Source organism: Pholis gunnellus, assembly GCF_910591455.1.
Source record: "Pholis gunnellus genome assembly, chromosome: 23".
NCBI classification, from domain to species: domain Eukaryota; kingdom Metazoa; phylum Chordata; class Actinopteri; order Perciformes; family Pholidae; genus Pholis; species Pholis gunnellus.
Window position 1 is genome coordinate 11,080,840 of NC_136550.1, and position 17,870 is coordinate 11,098,709.

Sequence of the window (17,870 nt, forward strand, 5' to 3'; positions counted from 1 at the left end):
GATGGAGTAAAGGATTTGAGCTAGACAAAAGATGAAAAAGGGGGAAAAGCCAAGATAGGTTGAGAGAGATAAGGAGAGAGTGAACACAGAGTAGGGCTGGTTTGACAGAGACAGACGGGGAAAAGAGAGAATTAATTGTGCGTTCAGATCAAACAGCACCGCATTTAAACGCAAAGGGATGCAAAAGCATGTGGCTAAAGGCACTGTTACAAGTCACAAGGTTAACAGTATACATGTGGAGTTCATGTTACTAAGTCATCAGAAATGGGCATTTGCACATATTTGATTGGCCAACTTGAATGATTTGAAGCAAGCGTTGAGCCAGGTTAAAACTGTACGCGTGACGGAATACAGACTTACCGCTTGTGTTTCAGTATTATTGTATAAGGATTAAAAAAAACACCTGAATGTGAGGACAGGTGTGTCAGAGAGCCAGACAACATGACTAAAAGTGAATAACTCCTGCTGACTTATTCCAGGTCTATTCATTAATGCAAAGTTTCAGTCGAAACAGCCTTATTATCAAAACATTTATTATTTTTAAGGTTGTTTTTTTGGCATTTTCGCTGTTATTGACAGTCGACAGTGAAGAGACAGACAGGAAACAAGGGGGGCGACAGAAGTATGACATGCATCAAAGGTTATGTGGTTTGCACTCTGACTATTGGCTTCCATAATACATACATTTCGTCAACTGACGAAAAAAAAAACACCTTAAGAAAACACACACAGTCCTCCAGCTCATTAGGCAAACACAATCTTTCCTGAGAAGACATTTAACCGTCAAAAGTGCTATTGTCTAAGAAACACCTGACCTAACAGCTACACACCCAGAACACACACACATGTACTGAACAAACAGACGCAAACTTATGAACATGTGCTCAACAAATAAACACATGCTGTACACATATGCAATGCAGTCCAATTGATGCAAAGGCACAAGCTGGCTGTATGCTGTAAATACTGACCTAGTGCACACTAAAAATCAGCTTACGGCATTAACCCAATGGCAAGAACCCACACACACACCTCAGCGTGTGTGAGCCTGCATGGCGTGAGTAGAGTAGCCCCGCTTGGGCTGCTCGGGCCCTGAGTCACTAGTGATTCAGTAGGTCTCTTCAAGTTAGGGCAGCAAGCTTCATACCTGCACACACACACACACACACACACACACACACACACACACATGAAATAGCTGGCTGCTGCAGGAGTGGTGCTAAATGTCTTTAATTAAGTCGACATTCACTGTCTCCCTGTGTGTGTCTCTCTAGGCCATGGCCATCTTTTTTCAGCTGTTGTGTGTTTAAAGGTGGTCACTCAAAACACGTTAAATCCTTGAATGAAGCAGCCCGGGGGGCGGATACTACAACATGAGCGCTGATCAGCATGCACGCGAGGAGCAAATCAGGACAACTTCAGATCTCCTTTGGAATGCTGTCACGCTGCATCCTGAACTTGTGTGCGAGATCAGGATGCGGTTAGATAAGGACATTTGGTTCTGTTGTTTAAGTTGTTTGAACGACAGGGAGGAGTGGTGACTTCCCCTCTGTGGTGGTTCATTATACAGTAAAGCATTGACAAATAGGCATTTGTCTGTTTTTGCATTTTCTAATATATCAAATGTCACGCCACTCAAGCCCAATAAACTGGATTTAAACGGAGTTTGTGTCATTTCTGTCTCATTGGCCTGTAAACATGCTTGTGTTTGCGAGGCCGGAGCTGGCAGCGCTACAGACAGTGAGGAGGAGTGTCAGGTCGACTGTGGTCGGGGCTGTTTGGCTCGCTGAACGTCTGCCACATGGGCTTCAGAAAAAGGTCATGGTCAAAACCACGCCTGGCTCACAAACCGTCACGCCCACTCCCACTCCCACACACGCACACATGTGGCAAACGAATGGATAGACAACGCAGACAGACAGACTGACTTCCTCTTTGGGGAAACGCAGGAAAATGACACCCACTCAAAGAGGAGGAGGGTGACAGACAGACTCACCGACGCAAAGCCACAACACACACACACACACACACACACACACACACACACACACCCCAAAACTGTCTGAAAACCCGGCAGCCATGAGCCCACCAGCCCACCAGCCAAATAGGAAGACAGACAGACAGACAGACAGACAGACAGACAGAGGAGGAGACACGAATGAACAGTTGGTAGTAAATTGTGTCTAGACAGACGCTAATGAAAGCAGCCCGGCTTTGGCTGCTGCCAAAATCAAGACCTGTGAACAGTCTGATTATGTGTGTGCAAGAGAGTTTGTGTGAAAGATGTTTGTGCAAGCATGTGTAAATGAATATAATGAACATAACCCTTTTAACATTTGTCGTGCTGTTTTACCCTCACTGTCTTTTCTCTCACACACACACACACACACACACACACACACAGCTGTAGGCAGCATTCAGAGCCACAGCAGTCGGCGCCGGCACAGTCTTGTGACGTCAATCCTCCAAAATTAAACTTGGCTTTGCCGTCAAACCTTGAAACTCTGACTTGTCAACTCCAAAGAACATCCAAAGTACCCGAGAGCAGAAACACTGAGTAGCAAACACAGCAGTGTACCTGAATATGTGTTTCTCTAGTGCCATCGTCAGGCTTGTTTCTTGTACAGAGAAATGATCACAACTCTGGAGTAGGGCACATTCATGCCCTGAACACTCTGCTTTATCTTACCACCAAAAATGTCCACCTGGATGTATAGACTACAAAACGGTGTAATCATGGCTTTGTAGTTGCAAAATGGTGAGAGCTGGTCACCTTTTGATGCCAGACGATACAAAGTTACACGTTACTCTGTAGTGCACTGCTCATCAGCAGACACACTGCTGGTAGCTCAAAAACAACAACATCATCAGAATGAAGAGGAGCAGGTAACCGGCATGCCTGAACTCGCTTCACACACACACACACACACACACACACACAGTCTGAGAATAGTGGCCTGAGGCATCCCCTTCATACAAGCTTAACCGGGAAAAACCCACACTGGAAGAAGAAGAAAGCAAAGTGATCATTTTGTTGAGGGTGATCAGTGGTGGGACTCTGATAATCAGTCATAACAACAGCAATTTGCTCACCCTTTGTGTGTGTGTGTGCCTGTGTGTGTGTGCGTGCGTGTGTGTGTGTGTGTGTGTGTGTGAGTGAGTGAGTGTGCAATATGAAGAGGGAATTAGAGGAGTTTATGAGGAAGGTGTGTTTAAGGCTGTAGGCATTAGCCTAGGATGCACGCATACTGTCTCTGGCACTGTGTGTGTGTGTGTGTGTGTGTGTGTGTGTGTGTGAGACAAAGTTGGAGAGTGGTCAGACAAGCCCTGCCAAGCCCACATACCAGTGAAAAGGTGCTACACTGTACTATCCAGTTGCACAATGCCATTTAAGTTAACCGTCACATACCAAAAAGACTGACTCAGGCCTTTATAGCCACACCGCTGTGCGTGTTCGCTCCAAACCGTCATGATTTCAGATTTCATAATTCTAATTAGCAACCAGCCACACTGGCTTAAACAATGGTCTGTTGAGAGTGACAGTGAGCTGAGAAACAGCATGTGAAAGAGCAGTAGTGTGTGTGTGTGTGTGTGTGTAGCTTGAGCTGCATCTTCTGCATCTGCTCACAAAGACTTCTTTATCTGCTGGATCACACGTGATCCCCACATGGTGGCTCATGCAGTCTTCACAGGACCACACACACACACGCTTGCACAATATGACAAGCACTCAATCACCTTTACCAGGAAGTAAGCATACAACCCCATAATGTATACAAACAAGCCCCGCCCTCCTCCTCTGTGTCTGTATGAGTCTCTGCCTATAGTCCATGAAGGCAAAGTTTCTGGGCATTTAAAGGGGAGGGAGGCCTTCTGGCTGCCCTCCAGACACTGTGACCCCACACTTCCTGCACTGGGTAGGCGTCAGGACAGACGGGCACGCACACACACACACAGATCCATCTATAATGCTACAACAGACCTCAAAAACATGTGGAGAATACACAGATACTATAGACAACGCAGTGTGTGTGTGTGCGCGTGTTTATGTGTATAAATGTGTGTGGGGAGGTAGTGAGCCCCTACCAACCTTACCTATCACTAATCAGTGTGTGTGTGTGTGTGTGTGTGTGTGTGTGTATATACATATATATTATATAAACCCATAACAATAAAAGAGAAAGGAAGAATAAACTAAGTCAAGCGAGGAGACAGAAGGCAGAACACAGCAAAACTGAGAAGCTCTGCAGAAATCTATTTCATGGTGAGGATGAGAAACGTTTCCCACCCTCCATCTCACCATAACTAAGCTGAATAACATGCGAGAGACAGATCAAGTTAAATCATCTCACCTAGCGTCAGAATACTCTAGGGTTTCATTCCTTCCACATTGGAAAGAAATGTAACGTCATGCTTGTTAATCTCGTAGCCCGTGTACCACATCCTATTATATTGGACATCTCCTTACTATTGGGGGATTGTAATGTTGTAAATGGATGAGTGAACTTGTACTTGTCTTCAGACCACTACACTACATGTCATCATTCACCCATTCACACCCACTCATACACTGATGGGCAGGGGCTACCATGTGAGGTGCCACCTGCCCATCAGGACTCTAAATGAATCAGTCACACCCATTCATACACCACCTGCACAGCCTGGGGGAACAATTTGGGGTTCGGACACATCGACACGGACAGAGCCGGGGATCAAACCGCCGATCCTCCGATTGAAGGGCGACCCTGCTCTGCCACTGAGCCGCAGATTGCAATATCACTCGACTGTTGCACTTGAAATAAATCAGCTAAATGCCATAAAAAAAAGAAGAAGAAAAAAATGAAAGTGGGGAAAACGCTTGGAGTGGGCGAATTCTTTTGATGGCCAATGAGCAGCTCTCCAGAGTCTTATAAAAGTGTGCCCTAACATCAGCACAAGAGCTGCTGATGTCAGCGGCAAGTGTTGTGTGTGCGTGTGTGTGTGTGTGTGTGTTTACGAGTGTGTCATGATCATAATGTTCCTCTGGTGTTGATACATTTGATACCAGCATGAAAAATGAACGGCCAATATAAGTGCTGTCATGTCCAATATAAATGACCAAAGACAGCTATAAATATTGTAACGGTGTGTGTGTGTGTGTGTGTGTGTGTGATACAGTATGAATATAACATGCAGTGGTGGGGATTTAAACAACTTTATACTGTTGTAATCATTCCTGTAATCCTCTTCCATTGGAATTCAAGTGCAGGCAGCCTTAACACACACACACACACGTTTGTACGAATGCTGCATTTGATCCTTTTACATCTTGCATTGTGTCTGTATTTGAAGTGTGTACAGTATGCATGTCACTGCCCTTGTATTTGAAGTGTGTGTGTGCATGAGTGCATAACCATGTGTCCAAAATATGCCTGTGTGTGGTGTGTGTGTGTTTGCGTGTCCTTGACCAGCTGCAAAGGGCAGAGGAAATGAGGCGGAACTCAATCTGGTCCACACCTGTCTGTCTCTCTCTCTGGAGGGAGGAGCCTCGGGCCTCAAACACACACACACACACAAACACCCACACACACACACACACATACACACACACACAGCTTCATAAGTGCACTGTTCACGTTCTGTATGAGCAGATAGATTATGCATGCGTCAGCCAGCTAAGGAGCTTGGATCTATTAATGTATGCACCAAGACAGTTTTATGTTTGTGTACGCTTCATGGGAGAGGGGAAGGACAGTGAGAGAGCAATGATGTGTGTTTGTGTTTGTGCTGCATGACGGGCTGAGAGAGACGGGGGGGGAAAGATATTAAATGAGTGACACACAATAAGTGTAGAGAAAGAGAGGATGACATAGAGAGGAGCGAGGTGGAGGAAGGGAAAATGAAGAGATCGGGGATGACAGTGAGCCACACAAGGACAGAGGGAGAGAGGGGGAGAGAGGGAGATAGAGAGAGATTGCACTGGTAAGGGGGGGTGGGGGGTTACTTTGGGACGCCAGAACCCAGTGACATGACACAGATGCACTGTGCTACTGTGCAGAGAACAGGGGGGGAGGCGGGTTTACAGAGACAGAGGAGGAGAGGAAGAGGGGGATGGGTGGGTGTGTGGGAGCTCAGTGCTGGTTCCACACTATTCTTATGGTAGGCTCGCTGTGCAGATGCTAAAAGAGCCCGCGTGTAGCACCAATTCATCATTTTAGATAACATAATTATTATAATTACTGTCAACCTGGTTTCAAAACGCAGCTGCTAGTCTTTAACAAAGTCAAGGAGATGAGATCATATACAGGCAGAGGTTCTAAATGCCAGTTTAAGACTGAGGCGCAAATGATTTTTCGGCATCTGCGCCGCTACATAGGTCCACGAGGGGTCTGTCTGGTATACATTTTGTCAACTGCTCATGTCCACGGACTGTACACGCCTACAAACACACCAACTGCACATATGTGGAACATGTATATGAACATGCGTATGACGTGAGGGACTGGGTTTTTGGAGTCAGGGTCCCTTAGCTCTGAAACCCCCCCCCCCCCCCCGAAAATCGATGAAGCTCGGTAACATCTTTTAAACCGGCCCTGTTCCCTCACGGGCTGCATCGCTAAAACACATTTTAAGCTCCAGCTCCCTACCTCCTGTCATAGTTTCATCATTTGACGGTTTTAAGAGTGCGAATTCTGCTGCCTGATTTGTAAAATCCACAGTGCACATGCATTGAACAGCAGAACAAATGCAGTTCGGACTAGTTCAATTCCTTTGAAATGACTTTTGCGTAAACGTGACCAGGGTGCTTATTCAGACATGAGATAGATTAACGTGAAGGGGTGCATGCCTGAAGAGCCCCCTTTTCGACCGAGGACTCTGAACCTTTTGAGGAACTCATTGCATTTCAACAGCAGGGACCAGAGTCTAAGTGTACCCCCCAGAAAGGACCTGGTGGAGGGGTAGTACTTTCTAAAAGAAAATGAACTATCAGGGTGGGGTTTGCAAGGATGACCGTTGCTGATTGGTCAAACACACACACACACACACACACACTCACACACACAGCGCTGATGCTTCAAGTCATGGGCCGCTTCATTTATTAAACAAGTAAGTACTTGAGTATTGATTTAGACCAATTTAGGCCAAAGAGAAAGAGAGAGAGATCGTGTTAAGCGAACTGCGAAGGCCAGCGGTAGAAGAAGGGAGAAAAGGTTATTTCCTGATTGTTTCACGGCTGTTTCGCTTTAAAGCGCAAATGAGTAACTATCATACTCTCAAGAGATGATTGATGCCCTTGGTTTCATTTCCACTATGGTTTGTATGTTTTGTAGATGGAACGGGTGGGCACACTGAGACCACCAGCAGCCCTCCTCAGTCTCCAGGTCTGTAGACCGCTATGGACAACAATGGGCTGAAGGAACATCTCAGCTCCTTCAAAATTGTCCCGGGACTAAAACGACTGGGAATAACCATCAACTCAATGGTTTATAGAAGGTACACTATGGTGTTTAGAAACCCTATATGCAACAATGTTACAGAGAAACAGATTCAGATGCACACATTGTAGCATATAGTAAATGATGTATGTCATCCGTCTGCTTGATACCACTCACGCACACGCACACGCACACGCACACACACACACACACACACACACTCTCTCAATTCCACGATGCATGCAGAGGACCTTACAGCAGAAGAATGTGCTTCCACCCACACACAACATCAGTTGTATTTCTTTTCACTCCAGAATGTCAAACATTAGCATACATATATATGCATGCAGGCGGGCTATCAGTCTGCCAAACATGTAACAGCAGAGCCCTCCATCCATCCTTCCTTCCTTCCTTCCCTTCACGCTCTCCCCCATTCATCTCATCCCCTGCTTTCTTCCATCCCTCCCTTCACACCTGCCAGGCCTACAGCAAGGTCACACACCTCAATTACCCTGTGCTCGCACACACATGCACACACATGCACACACATGCACAAAGAGCGAGCGAGGGAGTGTGATAGGGAGGGAAGATAAGAAAGGAGGGGGTGGGAGCAGATTTCACGCTACCCTGAGCACTGGCTAGCATGCACCAGTGTTTCTGACATTTTATTTATGATGTTCAATGTTCAGCGCCCGCCCTCTCCTCTCTGCTTTGTGTCTCTGGTTCCACAAGCATTACTCTTTGATACATATCTTTATCAAATTAATGAAACGATCAAATGTACTATTCATATAGCCGACCATATGAATAGTAAGAGATGATGTTACCTGCACATATTCTGTGTGAATAGTGACAACGCCTTACTATTTCAAGAGATAAAGCTTTGTCTGCATTTTGAAGTTTCACAACTGCCTGAAGCAGAGTAAGGCGAGCAGACGCTGAGACGCCCAATAATCACCCTCTCAACGTCTCCAACAGTCTGGATATCGGGCTGCAGCATTGACACTAATGTGCCTTACAAACAACATCATGAATCCCAATGTGTCCAATAGTCACATTAATGTACTAGTGGTGAATGTGATCCTCCTATTAGGGCTTTTTGTATCTGCAGGCAGACTGCTGTTCACCCATGCAGCCACGGGAGGCGACCAGCTGTGTTTACACTGTGGGCTGATACAGCCGCCATATGGCACACACACACACACACACACACACACACACACACACACGCACACGCACACTGCTCCAGGAAACTGCCATCGTAGTGCATGCTCAGTCCTGTGTAAAAGCTCCAGCTTGATTGGAAGCTTTGAATAAAAGACTCAGATGAGTTGGTCTGAGCCTAAAACTTATAACAGGAGGATATTTTGCAGCAGTGGGAGGGTGGAGGACTGTGACACTCATTAGAACCACAACACTGCCCCGACTTATTAAAACCACCTACACATGAGGGCCTACGGCCAACAGCTGATGCGTGTAGGAGTTTCACGTCTTAGCGGTCGCTTCTTAAAGGATTCTCAACGCACAGAGCCACTTGAACGCGTGAACTTGTTGTTTCTTTTAATGCCTCAAGAATATATTTAGGGTCAGCGTTTTCATGTTTCTGCTAAACGAAGACAGAAGGAAGAAGACGACTGATTAGGCATTGGTGACCGTCTGACAGAGAAGAGATGGAACACACACACACACACACACTGTGAAACTTAGAATTCAATACATCAGTGATAGGCCGACTCTCCCACTGGATTTCTGTCTCGTGACATTCTCCATCACCCTGCCCCACATGTAATCTACATGTACCCTAACCTCAGTTACCAGCGCATCAGTGCAGTACAGACAGCTGCAAGAGTGACATCTAACACCAGCCAAACAAAGGAAACCGAGAAAATCAATTACATCACCTACACACCCATCTACTTCTCCCCTCTCTGATCTTTGCAATCAAAGCCATCTGATCACAGTGTGTGTGTGTTTGAGAGAGAGAGAGAGAGAGAGAGAGAGAGAGAGAGAGAGAGAGAAATATGCAAAAAGCCAAGGGTTGAGGTTTCGAACAGATGTATTCTTTCGGTCTTGAGTGACACAGATTTACAAGTTTATGGTTAGGAGGAAGAAAGGGGGACAGGAAAAAAGAGAAGGCTGTGAACGGATATGGGAAGATATAGGAGAGAGGAAAGGAGAGGCAGGGTGCAGACAGAGAGCGGAGGGATGGAGGGCTCAACTCCTCGAGACAGATCATGTTACCAGTCTGGGGGCACACACACACACACACGCACACACACACACACACACACGCACACGCACACACACACCCATAAAGGTCACAGTGCACCCGCTGCCCTCCAGACACACTCACGCAGAGACACAGATATCCTCTTAAAACGCTCCAAGGCAGACGCAGCTTTGATTTCTCACACTCTATTTTATACACACACCAAAAGCACACCTGTCATTTCTACAACTGCATGACTGACACAATTGCACATGTGCCATTATGTCTACACATACACATAAAAGAATATGCTGAGACACAATCATAAAGAAAGCGTGCAAATTACATTAAACAGAAAGTGAGGTTTGTAGGATTGTATTTTACCAAATGAACTCCCGCGTGGCTCAGCTGTGGCTCGTGACTCGTGTATTGAGAAGAAGTGGAGCGAGAGACATTGTGGGACACACATGCGCACACTCACAAGCACAGTTATCATGGAAGTTACACAAGGGAGAGGGGTCAGGGTTCAGTGTGGAACTGGCTTAAAGAGACAGGGCGACGTAACACGCAGGAGAGAAAACAAGGGCAGGAAAAGAAGAGGAAGAACGGTGAGAAGACCAGGAAAAAAACAAGCTATTAAGTTGTGTAGAAAAAGAATAGAAGAGGGGGAGAACAGGGAGGGAAACGAGCTAGCACAGAGGGGTCAGAGGGTTTAACCTGCGTGGATTGCTGTTTTACCCATGTTGCTTGGCGTCTGCTGGATGTGCAATCAACCAAAAAAGAATTCGTTACTTGTTGACTTATTACAAAATAAAAATTGGAACACATGATTTCACTTCCTCATACGCAGCCCCATGGGTAAATAAACATTTATCCCACTAAGTAAAACCAGTGACACACGGCAGAAGCTAAACACAAACCAGCGAGCAAACCCAGCTCCCTGATAGACGTGAACTTTTCATTCACAAGGATTGCACGCACACACACACACACACACACACACACACACACACACACACACTCAAGTGCAAAACCTAACCTGCATCCACTTTGGAGTGCGGTCCCAGGCATATACACTCAGCTTCACGCACAAACTCAGATGCAGACACGAGTATAGAACCAGCTTGATCACAAACAATGACAAGCTGGGCAGCGCCACGTCACTTTATGAGACGCGCCACAGATAAACAAATAAGGAGAGAAACCTTCAAAGAGCCTGCACATTTGTTCCTCACACAATTACAGAGTGCAGTAAATACACAGGGCATGGCCAAAGTCATGTGTGTGTGTGTGTTTGTGTTTGTGTGTTTATGGGAATCTGTGTTTGTGCACTTATAGTATACATTCTATATTCTGTGGTTCACATTTTGAGCATTCAGCAGCTGCTCCTACCCAGAGTGCAACTGTAGGATAAGCTTCAATGCATTACAAGCTGTTAATAATGAATACAAGCAGAACCACATCAACGGTCATTGTCGGGGAAATAAAGGCGTGCTTGGTGCAGAAACACGAGCAAAGACAGAATGTCTGGTAAAAACATTTCAATTCCAAAACTCAACACTCTTTCTAGCGTTGAACCCCCCTCTGCATGTCTCTTTCTTCCTCTCGTCCTGATTCCCTCCTCTTCAATCAAGAGCTATAAAGAACTCTGCATCGTGCTTTAACAATTCACAAACCTTCACACACATTAAGCAAGAGACGCTACAAACACACACACACACAGCTCAACTGTTGACCTTTGCCAAGGTGTGATAAAAATCAGCATGCAGACTCGTGTGCACACACACACACACACACACACACACCTGGTTCAGTCAGTCACAAGGTCCTCAATACAGAGGCCAACACAAGACACCTATATAACACACACAATGTGTGTGTTCAGGTGTGTGTGTGCGTGTGCGTGTTATAGATTTTGTCTTCACTCAGCTTGCCAATCCCCCGTCTATCCCCAGTAGTAGTGACACAGCCCTCTCCTGACTGAGACAACTGGAAGCCATTACCTTAAATCAACAAACCGCAGCTTGTCTCCATCACACAAAGACGCCATGTGCACACTCAGCACACCAATAGCCCTGTGTGTGTGTGCGAGTGTGTGTGTGTGCGACTGTGCATTCAAAATGTCTCAGTATGGATATTTCTCTCTCAATCTCCCAGATACCTCTTTATCTCCACTCTGCATGTCTCGGACATCAACTCACTTCCGGACCGACTTAAAAAATGGGGTCAGGTAAAGTCAGGCTGCATCGCGTGTCTTTGGGGTTGTGCGTTATGACGATATTAAAGTGTGAATAATTCAAATGTCTTTACAGAGAGCGTGTTAGCATCTCCCTACAGTGCACATTCTACCGGTTGCAAATCTATAGCTCCAGTGTTTCCTCTCCATACAGCAGCGCAGCACTGCTGCTGAGTATTAGCGCCGCGTCGGTCTGTGCTCTGACTCACTTGGCATGCAGTGAACGCACCAGTCATAATTTAGTTTTAACAACAACTCAACTACTGGCATTCTTCACCACTGTTATAAACGGGAGTAACAGGTGAGCCAGCTTTTTAAATAAGTGCTGTGCAGTGGATCCACAAGCAAGCGATAAATATTCAAACAAACTTTAAAGTGTTACGTTTTATTCTGATGATGTAATATTGTTGCCATATCGCCCACCGCGTGGGTCTGACCGTCCACCAGACCGCCCAGCCTCTCTGTCTTTCATCATGTCTCTATCACTTCCTTTGTCTTATGCTAAGTATATACAGCTACCTACACAGGCTCGTTTCCATGCAGGATATTAGCTCAGCGGCCAAAGCTAATCTTCTTGAGCCCTTTGACCCCGCATAATAGAATTAACCACCTAAGCCTTATCCCTCTGTGCCTTAACGAACTGTGCTTTTAAATATAAAACTAGTGTAGTCTCAGATAAAGCCTCAGAGCAAAATATTTACAGTACTACTGCTGTGTGTGTGCGTGTGTGTGTGTCTGTTTGTGTGCGTGCAGAAAAACGTGCTAAGCAACAGAGTCTGGACCTTAAAGGAACTGGCACAAATTCTGGCAAGTATGCTCTCAACAGTTGACTGTTAGCACTTGCACCAATGTATATACAGTATTTAATACATATTTCGACACAAGGCCAGCTGGTACCACCTGCTACCTATAAACAACCTCCAGTATTTGCTTCAAACACACTCTGTTTGAAGTAGTAACTTGCTAATCTCAATATACATACGTGTCGGAAGTTTTAATCTCGGATGCCACGTGACGCTCACTCGACTTCAAACCACTTTATGATATCTTTAACATGAAGAAGCCATGACGCTGCAGAGGAAGTGGTGTGTAGTAATGTGTTAAACAAAAGGAACAAGTATGTAGTGGGCTTTGTCTAAAGTAGTGGGACATCAGCATCACCTTCAACAGATGAAAAAAGCGTAAACATAAAATCTATGAGCAGATGCCCACAACCAAAAGTTGTGGGCAAAGTCAAGAAGTATATATATATATATATATATATATATAATGAGTCTCAAGCTATTCCTTGAACACAAGCTGTTATTAGCCCAGCTCCAGCCCGTCTATGCACAGACACAACCCAGCCACGGCGCCAGCCAGTCAGCCAGCCTCCCCTCACCTCCACCCCTGAACCTCCTCTCCTGCCTGTCTGCTCCTCTCCCTCTCCTCCCCCTTTCCCTCTTGTTTAAAACACAAGGCAGCCCACCCCTCCCCCTCTCCTCTCTTCTCTCTCTCTTCTTTCTGTTTCCCCTTTTCTTCAGCAGGCAGCACACTCAATCACCCTCCCCCTCCCCGTCCCCCTCCTCCCCCCTGCCATCTCAGCCTCCATTCCAATGAATGCACAATCTCCCCCCTTCAGCCGAGGGGGGGGAGGGGGGGGACTGCCCCGGGGTTGAGGAGGGGTAGAGAGGAGAGCAGCACCCATGCACACACAAATTCAATCACAACCCCCCCCCCCCCCCCCCCCCCCTCCGTGTGTCTGTGCACATCTGCAGAGGGACACAGGAGCATGGTGGGTGACAGACGGGGGTGGAATATTTGGGTGGCGTCCTAATGGCTCTCTGTGCAGGAAATGGCTTGTTGCTACACAGACAGCTCCAGAATCAACTGTTATCACGAGCCAAATCCCCGCATTCTATCTGCATCTGCAAAACACACACGTTCACTCGCAGCTGGGCCAGGTCACCCCCCCCCCCCCCCACTAATGACTGTGCAAAACTGTAGCCTACAGAGGAAAAACAACAGTCTAATGGAAAGTAATGGAATCTGTCTCGCCATATTATAGATGCTATTATACTATGTTACTTTGTGTCTTACTAAAAGCATAAATCTTCTGTTTTATGCTACATCTCGCTGAATCAACCAATATTATGTTTTTATCTTTTCTGCTTTGTACCGTCCTTTTTACTGAGACGTAAGGAATATTTCATTTAGTGAGTTTGGCTGTTACCTGGAGAGATGAGAGAAAAAAACTACCAGAAATACTTTAAAATTACACATAAAAGTCATTTCTTGATATGAATATGAAATATTTATGTATTCACATGCCCCACACGGAACACCACTGCGTATCAAATGCTTGGCAAATACAAACCTTATTTTAGTTAGTTTAGTTCCTAACTTACAATACAGCTGCTCGTTGTATAATATGATTTTCCCTTCCATAATTCAATACTACCCTACTAAATCAGTTATGTTCAACCAGTTAATATCGTCGTTTATCAGATTATATTATTTGCCTGTGCATTTTAACTGTACAGCCCATTTAGACAATAAACTACTCCATTTGAACTGTATCAAAAAGTACCATGATGAAATGCATCATATCATATTCTCCTGTAATACACCATTCTCTGCATTCAGCATGGGAACCGGCGGCACAGTATAAACAGATTAGCACAGCATTAGCGCTGGCTGTGTCCCGTATGCAGCGTATCCTAATCGGGCAGGGTTATGTCAGGTAGTGAGCGAGCAGCTATGATGTATTCCAGCCCACAGCAGGGGACCCCGGCTGAACCGCGCCTGGCACGCTATTGGATAATCCTAGCCGGGCAGGAAGTGGTGGAAGAATAAAAAAAAGAAAGACAAGAAAAAAAAAGGAAAGAGAAATGTCAGAGAGTATAGGGTGCTCTACTTACGCTGGTAATGAACTAATGAAAGGAGAGAAAGGAGGAAAGTCCCCGGGGAGGACATGAAGGGTGGGGGGGGGGCGGCAAATGGAACAGTAACACTGATTTTGACTTGTGTGTGGAAGTGTGCATGTGCGCGCGTGTGTGCCGGGGCTCACGTGCGCGTGTGGTGGAGTAGTAGAGATCACTTTAGTCTTTCTAGTGAGGCTTTTATTCTAGGAATATTTGTATTGGTTTAAACACGGGGGGATTTAATTAAGACAGGGACCCACACACAACAATATTAGCTCTAGGCAGACGGCGGCACAAGTGTTGTGTTTCTCACACCCTTGCACGGGGAGGAGCATGCACACACACACACACACACACACACACACACACAACGCCGGCTCCTATTAGCTCTTTATATATCAGTAACACACACACACACATTTACAAAACGGGTGCTGACCGCAGACCAGACTACTGACAAGAACAAGGTGAAAGCCCCCAGACCACAACACACCTAACGGGACGGCACACACTTTGTAGTACAGAAATGTGTGTGTTTCTATGTGGAAGAAGCTAATGGGAGCCGGCATCTGTGTGTGTGTGTGTGTGTGTGTGTGCAGAAGAGATAGGCAGTCACCCATTAATGCTTAGGCAGCAAAGTCACAAGACCCATGTTCAATACGGTCACCTCTCTATTTCACAATGGAGAGATAATAAGGAGAGACAACGAAAAAGGAAAGGAAAAAGGAGACGAGGAGAAGAAAGAAGGAGAGAGACCTTTTGTGCAAACTAGCATTTACATCAGCAAAGATCGAGGAGTGAAGATGGAAGAGCAAGAAATGACATGCTAGTGTAGGGTGAAGGAAAAGGGGTGAGAAAAATGGAGACAAAGAGATAGAGGAGTAAAAATAAACTACTTTTTGTATTTGGCTTTCCGCGCCGGTGAGCCAGCTGGCTGCGGAGCCGTCAGGGGTATTTAAATCGGCCGGCTCTGACATGAACCGCTGGTTTTTAAACTAACACGTTGGGACCTTTAAGACTTTCCTTTTGTTCCCCAGCAAATGACAATCACATTCATTTTGGAGTATTTGCTTTCGGGTACAGCACTAGCAGACACTATATCAGGAATAGTGTGATAGGAGCGTTCACTCTCTCCACCTCCAGCCGTCTTGTCAAATCTTTTCCCAAAAACAGTCTCTGTGCTCGGTGCTCGTCTATTTTGGGGCATCCTTCACATGCAAAAGTTTGGGAAGCACCGTGACATAAACATTCAAGCCCGTCCACAAAGACACACACACTCTCACACACACACACAGCCCCAGCTGGAGCACACAAGCTCCCTTTGTGCTGCATTCCTCACGCCTTTTAGCCTTAGCTTCAGCCTTTAGCTTAGCTCCTCTCCATCTGCACACACACACACACGCACCCAGCAACTTTCTCCTGCTTTTGTCTGCAGAGGGGTAGCGGTGCAAACAGCTGAGAGCTCGTGGATAGGCAGCTTGTCTTACCGTGGCCGTGGCTCAGGTTGGGCTGAGAGGGAGACGCAGGGTCGGCTCGGTGGAGTAAAATCCCAAAGAGGTTTGTTGGTTGAAGCGGCAGCCAGCTCAGCAGATTCCCACTACCTTTCTTTTCCTTGCCTTTCCTGCTGCCTTGCCTGCCTGCGCTCCCAGCTTTGTGTGTGCCTTGTATTTTCCCTTTAAATCGCACGGGCTGCCTCCCCCCACCTCCTCAGCACACACACGCACACACACACACACACACTGAGCCAGCACAGAAAACACACACCGCTCTTGAATATGACACTGTTGTCAAAGGCATGCAGCGCTGTTGTTGTTTTTGTTGCTATACATTTTCTTTTCTTATTCTACAGTCTGCAAGGGGGAAAAAATAGAAAGGAAAAAACCAGACCAAAATAGAAATCCTTTGTCTATCTTCTTCTTCTCTCCCTCTCTAAAAAAAAAATAAAAGTGACTCTGGTTTCAGATCCTCTCCTTCTCCTCCTCTGTCTGTGCTTTTTCTCCCTCAGCCTCTCTCTATCTCTCTATATTCTGTCGAGCTTTTTTTTCTCACTCAGTAGTCAAACAAAGAAAGGAAAGGAACAGAGCGAGCGCACACACGCGCACAAACACACACACACACACACAGACACGACACACATTCGCTTGCTGCTTTCTCTCTCTCACATACACATGCAGAGGCTCGGAGCCCAACCCCCCAGCCTGCCTCTCTCTGATTTTTTTTTCACTCGCTGCCTTTCTCTAAACAGCACCTCCCCCCTTTCCACCCCCCACCCCCCCTCATCCCTCCCTCAGCCTGATCTGGCCTCGTTCTCATTCGTCTACCACCCCTCCCTCTTGCCTCCCTCCCTCTCCTCTCTCTCTCTCTCTCTCGCTCTCTCTCTCTCCATCCTTCCCCTCCCTACCTCTGTGTGTCAAACAGATGGGATTGGGGAGCAGAAGGAGCCTCTGTGTTCACTCTGTACCTTGATTTCTTTTCTTCATTAGTGTGATGTAAGTCTGACGGAGATGTGCTGTGACCCACAGTACAAACGCCGGTGATTATATAGATAGATATACAGATGCAGATAACCTTCGATCGGGGGTTATAAAACTCTGCAGTGTGTGTTGCTGCCCAGATGTGAATTTACTGCACCAACATCTCCGTACCAACAGATGTGTGAAGCCATACAGCGTCCAGGGTGTAGCGTAAGAACATGTGGCTCGACAGAACAATGGCTTCTAGGTACAGAATCCGGTTTTGGTACAACATGACCGCTGGAAGACTTGGGACCTCTTTTCCTGCATCTACTGACTTCTGTCTGCATGCGTTTAGTGTTTTGATTGGATTTCCTACATCTACTGTCCGTTTATAATCAAATGGATTAGATTAGATGATTGTGTTACTGCCAGTTCCTCTTCGTAAACTAGCTTTTGTGTACATTCCAGTTCATTACAACTTGGGTCATATTTGCAAAGTTAAGTTGACTGTCGTAGACATCAATTATGACGGACTGGGCGAGAAACCAGAGCAGTCAGACAATCAGACAATATGTCAGTAATAATTCCTAATTGCAGAGTAAAACTGCACATGTACAACTACTGCAAGCATGGTAGGTCAAAGTGGAGCCA

General features: G+C 46.1%; 1 protein-coding gene across 1 annotated transcript in view; it reads right to left on the reverse strand.

The window, feature by feature from the left end:
• kdm6ba (lysine (K)-specific demethylase 6B, a) overlaps positions 1-16,332 on the reverse strand; it is a 47,001-nt gene extending 30,669 nt beyond the window's left edge. Inside the window, exon 1 of the mRNA XM_079184659.1 lies at positions 16,251-16,332. The gene's annotated coding sequence lies outside the window, so the exon portion shown is untranslated. The remainder of the gene's footprint in view (positions 1-16,250) is intronic.
• Between the last annotated feature and the right edge of the window lie 1,538 nt (positions 16,333-17,870).